This window comes from Triticum aestivum, chromosome 4B (assembly GCF_018294505.1).
Source record: "Triticum aestivum cultivar Chinese Spring chromosome 4B, IWGSC CS RefSeq v2.1, whole genome shotgun sequence".
Classification (NCBI taxonomy): Eukaryota; Viridiplantae; Streptophyta; class Magnoliopsida; order Poales; family Poaceae; genus Triticum; species Triticum aestivum.
In genome coordinates, this window is record NC_057804.1 from 12,743,615 (window position 1) to 12,752,662 (window position 9,048).

The window sequence follows — 9,048 nt, forward strand, 5'->3', positions numbered from 1 at the left end:
TTATCAATTTACCACTATCGTTTTGGGGTTATGCATTAGAGACAGCTGCATTCACGTTTAATAGGGCACCATCTAAATCCGTTGAGACGACACCGTATGAACTATGGTTTAAACCTAAGCTGTCGTTTCTTAAAGTTTGGAGTTGCGATGCTTATATGAAAAAGGTTTTCAACTTGATAAGCTCGAACCCAAATCGGAGAAGTGCGTCTTCATAGAATACCCAAAAGGAAACTGTTGGGTACACCTTCTATCATAGATCCGAAGGCAAATATCCTTTGCTAAAAATGGATCCTTTCTAGAGAAGGAGTTTCTCTCGAAAGAAGTGAGTGGGAGGAAAGTAGAGCTTGATAAGGTAATTTGTACCTTCTCCCGAATTTGAAAGTAGTTCATCACAGAAATCAGTTCCAGTGATTCCTACACCAATTAGTGAGGAATCTAATGACGATGATCATGAAACTTCAGATCAAGTTACTACAGAACCTCGTAGGTCTTCCAGAATACGGTCCGCACCAGAGTGGTACGGTAATCCTGTTCTGAAAGTCATGTTACTAGACCATGATAAACCTACGAACTATGAGGAAGCGATGATGAGCCCAGATTCCGCAAAATGGCTGGAGGCCATAAAATCTGAGATATGATCCATGTATGAGAACAAAGTATGGACTTTGGTGGAGTTGCCCGATGATCGGCAAGCCATATTGTATAAATGGATCTTCAAGAGGAAGACGGACGTTGATAGTAGTGTTACTATCTACAAACTCGACTTGTCGCAAAAAGGTTTTTCGACAAGTTCAAGATGTTGAATACAATGAGATTTTCTCACTCGTATTGATGCTTAAGTCTGTCCAAATCATGTTAGTAATTGCCACATTTTATGAAATCTGGCAAATGGATGTCAAAACTGCATTCGTTAATGGATTTATTAAAGAAGATTTGTATATGATGCAACCAGAAGGTTTTGTCAATCCTAAAGATGCTAAAAAAATGTGCAAGCTCCAGCAATCCATCGATGGACTGGTGCAAGCATCTCAGAGTTGGAATATACGTTTGATAAGTTGATCAAAGCATATAGTTTTGTACAGACTTACGGTAAAGCCTGTATTTACAAGAAAGTGAGTGGGAGCACTACAGCATTTCTGATAAGTATATGTGAATGACATATTGTTGATCGTAAATAATGTAGAATTATTCTGCAAAGCATAAAGCAGTGTTTGAAAGGAGTTCTTTCAAATAAAGACATCGGTGAAGCTGCTTACACATTGAGCATCAAGATCTACATAGATAGATCAAGACGCTTGATAAGATTTTTCAATGAATACATGCCTTGATAAATTTTTGAAATAGTTCAAAATGGAACAGTCAAAGAAGGAGTTCTTGCCTATGTTGCAAGGTGTGAAGTTGAGTAAGACTCAAGACCCGACCATGGCAGAAAATAGAAAGAGAATGAAAAGTCATTCCCTATGCCTCAGTCATAGGTTCTATAAAGTATGCTATGCTGTGAACCAGATATATTGTATACCTTGCTCTGAGTTTTGCAAAAGGAATACAATTTTGATCTAATAGTAGATCACTAGACAGCGGTCAAGAATATCCTTAGTGAGGACTAAGGAGATGTTTCTCGATTATGGAGGTGATAAATGAGTTCATTGTAAAAGTTACATCGGTGCAAACTTTTACACTGATCCAGATGACTCTAAGTCTCAATCTGGATACATATTGAAAGTGGGAGCAATTAGCTAGAGTAGCTCCGTGCAGAGCATTGTGGACATAGAATATTTACAAAATACATACGGCTCTGAATGTGACAGACCCGTTGACTAAGCTTCTATCACGAGCAAAACATGATCACACCTTAGTACTCTTTGGGTATTAATCACATAGAGATGTGAACTAGATTATTGACTCTAGTAAACCCTTTGGGTGTTGGTCACATGACGATGTGAACTATGGATGTTAATCATATACAGATATGAATATTGGTGTTAAATCACATGGCGATGTGAACTAGATTATTGACTCTAGTGCAAGTGGGAGACTGAAGGAAATATGCCCTAGAGGCAATAATAAAGTTATTTTTTATTTCCTTATTTTATGATAAATGTTTATTATTCATGCTAGAATTGATACATGTGTGAATACATAGACAAACATAACGTCACTAGTATGCCTCTACTTGAATAGCTCATTAATCAAAGATGGTTATGTTTCCTAACCATAGACATGTGTTGTCATTTGATTAACGGGATCACATCATTAGGAGAATGATGTGATTGACATGACCCATTCCGTTAGCTTAGCACTTGATCGTTTAGTATATTGCTGTTGCTTTCTTCATGACTTATACTTGTTCCTATAACTATGAGATTATGCAACTCCCGTTTACCGGAGGAACACTTTGGGTGCTACCAAACGTCACAACGTAACTGGGTGATCATAAAGGAGTACTACAGGTGTCTCCGAAGGTACATGTTGAGTTGGCGTATTTCGAGATTAGGTTTTGTCACTCCGATCGTCGGAGAGGTATCTCTGGGCCCTCTCGATAATGCACATCATTATAAGCCTTGCAAGCAATGTGACCAATGAGTTGGTTACGGGATGATGAATTACAGAACGAGTAAAGAGACTTGCCGGTAACGAGATTGAACTAGGTATTGGATACCGACGATCAAATCTCCGGCAAGTAAAATACCGATGACAAAGGGAACAACGTATGTTGTTATGCGGTTTGACCGATAAAGATCTTCGTAGAATATGTAGGAACCAATATGGGCATCCAGGTCCCGCTATTGGTTATTGACCGAGAACAGTTCTAGGTCATGTCTACATAGTTCTCGAACCCGTAGGGTCCGCACGCTTAACGTTACGATGACAGTTTTATTATGAGTTTATAAGTTTTGATGTACTGAAGTTTGTTTGGAGTTCCGGATGTGATCATGGACATGACGAGGAGTCTCGAAATGGTCGAGACATAAAGATTGATATATTGGACGACTATATTCGGACACCGGAATTGTTCCGGGTGATTTCGGAGAAAACCGGAGTGCCGGGGGGGGGGGGGTTACCGGAACTCCCCGGGAGAGTATTGGGCCTTATGGGCCTTAGGGGAAAGGAGAGAGGGGCGGCCAGCATGGGCCGCGCACCCCCTCCCCCCTCTGGTCCAAATTGGACTAGGAGGGGGGGGGGGCGCCCCCCCTTTCCTTCCCCCTCTCCCCCTTCCTTCCCCCTCCTAGTAGGAGTAGGAAAGGAGGAGTCCTACTCCTACTAGGAGGAGGATTCCTCCTCCTTGGCGCGCCCCAAGGGGCCGGCCGGCCTCCCCCCTTGCTCCTTTATATATGGGGGCAGGGGGGCACCCCATAGACACACAAGTTGATCTACGGATCGTTCCTTAGCCGTGTGCGGTGCCTCCCTCCACCATATTCCACCTCGGTCATATCGTCGCGGAGTTTAGGCGAAGCCCTACGCCGGTAGAACATCATCATCGTGACCACGCCATCGTGCTGATGGAACTCATCTCCGGAGCTTTGCTGGATCGGAGGCCGGAGATCGTCATCGAGCTGAACGTGTGCTGAACTCGGAGGCTCCGTATGTTCGGTGCTTGGATCGGTCGGATCGTGAAGACGTACGACTACATCAACCGCGTTGTGCTAACGCTTCCGCTTACGATCTACGAGGGTACGTAGACGAACACTCTCCCCTCTCGTTGCTATACCATCACCATGATCTTGCGTGTGCGTAGGAATTTTTTTGAAATTACTACGTTCCCCAAATAGTTCGGAAACTACTTGGCCCCAGAGTCTTAAAGTGGAAGGGGTTCCGAATTTAATTCCACCCACCCACCCAAACATAAGCGATCTATCCCAAATCCGGCAAGAGCCTGTAGAAACAGTACACCATTACTAGGCCAGATTCCTCCTGGTTATGAACAGGATAAAGGACTGCCGCGAGGAGGACGCAATTTCATTCTTCTGCAATAATTGCACGGACAAGGGAATCCTCAACGCCATAAGTCGTCGTGAAATTACACGCTTCGTTGACTTGGCGCCATAGTATGAAAGTACTGTGTGATGGAAAGCGCCTTGGAAACCGAAATAAAATTTTGGGACAATCCGGCCCTGAATACAACCCCAGTTCGAAATAAAAGGGTTCATTATCGCCAGGCACCTGGGTTAAACACCAAAAAGCAAAAACCCTCTATAGGGCATGGAACCGTACTGGAAGGATGGCTCAATGGACCCTGCAAAATTCATAGTACAGAGGGTGCCACTCCAACTCATAGCCTTAGTGCATGTTGGATACTACGGCAGGTGGCCAAAAGTGGCGAAGAACTTGTAACTCCAGAGCACCATCCCAAGGATACCAGTACGGTATTAACAGTCTTCGAGTATTTCGCATCAAATAATATGCGGAAACGAACACTCTGCAGCCTTGCTGAAGTCTACCAAGTAGCAACAATAAACCCATGGATTGACACGGCTATTACCGTTAATGCCAGTGACGAACCTAAATTCCGAACAGCCCGAGCACCAGCCGCATTGATCCTTAGTCCAATAGTGGACGGCTTTCTCCTTACCAAGGTACTCATGGACGGTGGCAGCGGATTGAACCTCATTTACGAGGAAACCCCCCAAAAAATGGAAATAGACTAGAGCCACATTGAGCGAAGCAGCACAACCTTTAGAGGAATAATCCCCAGTCGGGAAGCATGCTGTACTGGAAAAATCACACTGGATGTGGTGTTCGGCACGCCAGATAATTACATATCCGAGGAGGTCACGTTCCAAGTGGCCCCGTTCAGCAGCGTATATCACGCTCTATTAGGGCGAGAGGCATTCACAATTTTCCAAGCTATACCCCATTACGGGTACATGAAGCTCAAAATGCCTGGGCCCAACGGAATCATCACTCTTGCTATGACCCGGACATAGCACTCCGCACCGAAAACAAGACAGCCGCACTGGCCCTTGAGGCACTATCCGAAGCCCTAGCAGCCGAGGAACTCTCTGCGCTGCGCTCCACGGTGAATCGGGACGAAGTGATACTCAATAAGAGATCCAAGTCCACCTCCTTTAAACCAGCGGACGAAATAGTCAAATTCCAAGTCCATCCAACGGACCCTACAAAAACAGCCTCCATCGGGGCACAATTAAACCCTGTTGTAGACGCCGCACTACGAGAATTCCTACGCGAAAATTGGGACATTTTTTCCTGGCACCCTTCAGACATGCCAGGAATCCCACGCCGGCTGGCCGAGCACAGCCTAAACATCCTAAAAGGATTCAAGCCAATCAAACAGGCTCTTCGACGTTTCTCCGAACCCAAGAGACAGGCCATGGGAGAGGAGCTAGCCAAATTACTAGTGGCCGGATTCATCAGAGATATAAAACATCCAGACTGGCTAGCAAACCTGGTGATGGTACCAAAGAAGGACAAATCTTGGCGCCTATGCATCGACTTTAAGGACCTCAACAAGGCTTGCCCAAAGGATCCCTTCCCCCTCCCCCGCATCGATCGAATTATCGACGCTACCGTAGGACACGATTCATTGTGTTTCCTCGACGCATACTCCGGCTACCACCAAATTAAGATGGCAGAGCCCGACCAGGCCGCAACGGCATTCATCACCCCATACGGCCCATTCTGCTTCAACACAATGCCCTTTGGGCTCAAAAACGTCGGCGCAACATATCAGCGCATGATTCAGACATGTCTGGCAAACCAGATCGGCAAAATAGTGGAGGCATACATAGACGATGTGGTCGTCAAAACCAGGCACATCGAAACTGTAGTAGACGATTTGAGGCTCACGTTCGATAATCTCCGAACATATGACATTAAGCTTAACCCGGAAAAATGTGTTTTTGGCGTACCAGCCGGAAAGCTCTTGGGCTTCATTGTATCCGGTAGAGGAATTGAAGCAAACCCAGCCAAGATCCGAGCTCTGTCACAATTGGATATCCCAAAGGACCTCAAACAAATACAAAAATTGACGGGATGCATGGCGGCTTTAAGCCGCTTTATCTCCCGTTTAGGAGAAAAGGCACTACCCCTTTATCGCCTCCTCCGACGCACCGAACACTTCGAGTGGACGGATGCCGCCACGGCCAGACTCGAAGAAATAAAAGCCATATTGGCAACAAACCCGGTCCTGGCCGCGCCCAACATGGGTGAACCAATGCTATTATATATCGCGGCAACTCATCAAGTGGTGAGCGCGGTGCTCGTTGTCGAACAGAAATGGACGAACACAAGTTCCCCCTTCAAAAACAAGTTTACTACGTGTCTACTGTCCTAACTCCATGCAAGTCACGGTACCCGCATTATCAGAAGATAGTGTACGCGGTGTTCATGGCATCCCGGAAGCTGCGACACTACTTTCAAGAGTGTTTGATAACAGTAGCCTCCGAAGTACCTCTTAATGACATTATAAACAACCGTGACGCGACGGGCCGTATTGCCAAATGGGCCATTGAGCTCCTCCCATTCGACATAACCTATAAGCCACGGTGGGCTATTAAGTCATAAGTTTTGGCCAATTTCTTCGCCGAATGGACTCAAGCCGAACTCCCTAAAGAGTACGGCGCGTATTCCAACTGGATCATGCACTTCGACGGCTCCAAAATGTTGGCTGGTCTGGGGGCTGGCGTCGTTCTGACGTCCCCAACAGGAGATACAGTTCAATACGTACTCCAGATAATGTATACGGACTCCAACAACGCAGCCGAATACGAGGCCCTTCTACATGGCCTCCGGATCGCGGTCTCCATGGGCATTCAATGCCTAGAGGTGCGTGGGGATTCGAACCTCGCGATATCCCAAATAAATGGAGACTTCGATGCCAAGGATCCGAAAATGGCAGCTTATCGCAACACCGTCCTAAAAATGTCAGCTCGGTTTCAGGGGCTCGAATTTCAGCATATAGCCCGAGATAACAACCAGGCAGCAGACGTATTGGCACGCATCAGCGCAAAGCATGTTGCTGTCCCTCCCAACATCTTCCTAGAGAGGCTGTTCAAGCCATCCGTACTATGGGAGGGGGAATCCGGAAATAACAACCCGGACCCAACCGCACTGCCCGACACCGAACATTCTGACACAATTGGCGGTTCTGCCAACGAAGTAACATCCTCAGCCCACGTAATAATGGCAGTCATTGCCCCGTGGATGGAACCATTCCTAGCCTACCTAACCAGGCAGGAACTTCCCAAGGACCAAAACGAGGCCCGCTGCATAGTGCGGCGATCTAAAGCCTATAAGGTCCATGAGGGAGAGCTTTACAAGAAAAGCACAACCGGAGTCCTTCAAAGGTGTATCTCCGAAGAGGAAGGGCGGAATCTTCTAGCTGAAATTCATGCCGGACTCGGCGGGCACCACGCCGCAGCCCGGGCCCTTGTAGGCAAGGCCTTCCGTACAGGATTTTATTGGCCGACGGCCTGGGCAGATGCTTAGGACTTAGTCCAATGATGCGTCGGTTGCCAGCTCTTTGCTAATCAAAGCCACATGCCACCCACCGCCCTCAAAACTATACCCATAACCTGGCCCTTCACGGTCTGGGGGCTTGACATGGTTGGACCCCTTAAAGGAGGAACCCACAAGCAAAAATACCTACTGGTCATGGTGGATAAATTCACCAAATGGATAGAGGCCAAACCTGTTAAGACGGCCAAATCCGGACCGGTGATAGACTTCATATCAGGGGTCGTACACCGTTACGGCGTCCCCCATAGCATCAACACTGATAACGGCACGAACTTTACGGCCGACGAGGTCAAACTCTGGTGCAAAAACATGGGCATCAAGCTCGACTATGCTTTAGTCTATCACCCTCAAACTAACGGTCAAGTCGAGCGAGTAAATGGTCTAATCATGAGCGGCATCCAACCCAGATTAGTGCGGTCCCTCAAGGAATCTAACACGCACTAGGTAGAGGAGCTTGACTCCGTACTCTGGGGGCTACGGACCACTCCGAATCGCACCACCGGATTTACACCATTTTTTATGGTATACGACGCAGAGGCAGTTCTGCCCTGCGACATAATTCATGACTCACCTCGCGTGCGCATGTATGAAGAAAGAGAAGCCGAGCTCGATCGACAGGACAGTTTGGACGCATTGGAGGAGGAGCGTGACGTGGCAAAAGCCCGTTCCGCATTCTATCAACAGCAAGCTCGAAGATATCTAAGCAGAGAAGTACGGGCCAAAACTTACAATGTTGGCGAGTTAGTTCTACGCCCGCCGGACAAGAAAAAGGACAAAATAAAGCCCAAATGGGAAGGTCCCTTTATCATCGACCAAGTCCTGACCGGTGGAGCATACCGTCTGCGAGATGCATCGCATAACCGACTCGAGCCGAACCCATGGAACACAGCCCGTCTACGAAGATTCTACGCCTAGCGCCGGATTCTGAGTTCGTCTCCTTCCTCCGTCTATATTTTACATATTAGTTGTCTTCTGTTTCTCTCCTTCTCCCTCCTTTTCTATTACAGCCTTTGAAAGCTTGTTTGCGCATTGTTCGCACACACTTGACGCGCTATCCGCGCTCATTATACCTAGGGGCTTCTTTAACAGAAGCTTATTTATACGGGCTTCATGCCCAACACATGTGTCGCACTTCCGCATGTACCTTTTATTCACCATTATATGCATCGATATGACTTAAGTTTTGGCCAAGCTGGGTTGCCTGGCTCCTGTGCTTACCCCTACATTCCCGATTGTCCGGCTAGGTGGTAAAGGGAGCACCTCTGCGATTGTTACTGCCGGGTCAGCCGGATGTGTACCTCAGACTGGGTGAAGCCGAAAGCTAGCGTTCTTAAGGGAATATTCGGTCGGTGAATATACAGACAATTTAATACCTATTTTTCTGCCCCCAGATGTTTTTCTGCTTTTTTCGCAGTCCGGACATGCACTTTAGGGCATGCCTCCCAAGGAAAGGAACCCCTAACGGAACTATTCTCCCTGGAAGATGTTTCTTACTAACCATGTAATATAACATAACTAGTTGGGCACTTGTCTGATAAAGCACTAATGACCCCTATGCCTGGTCTCCACGCA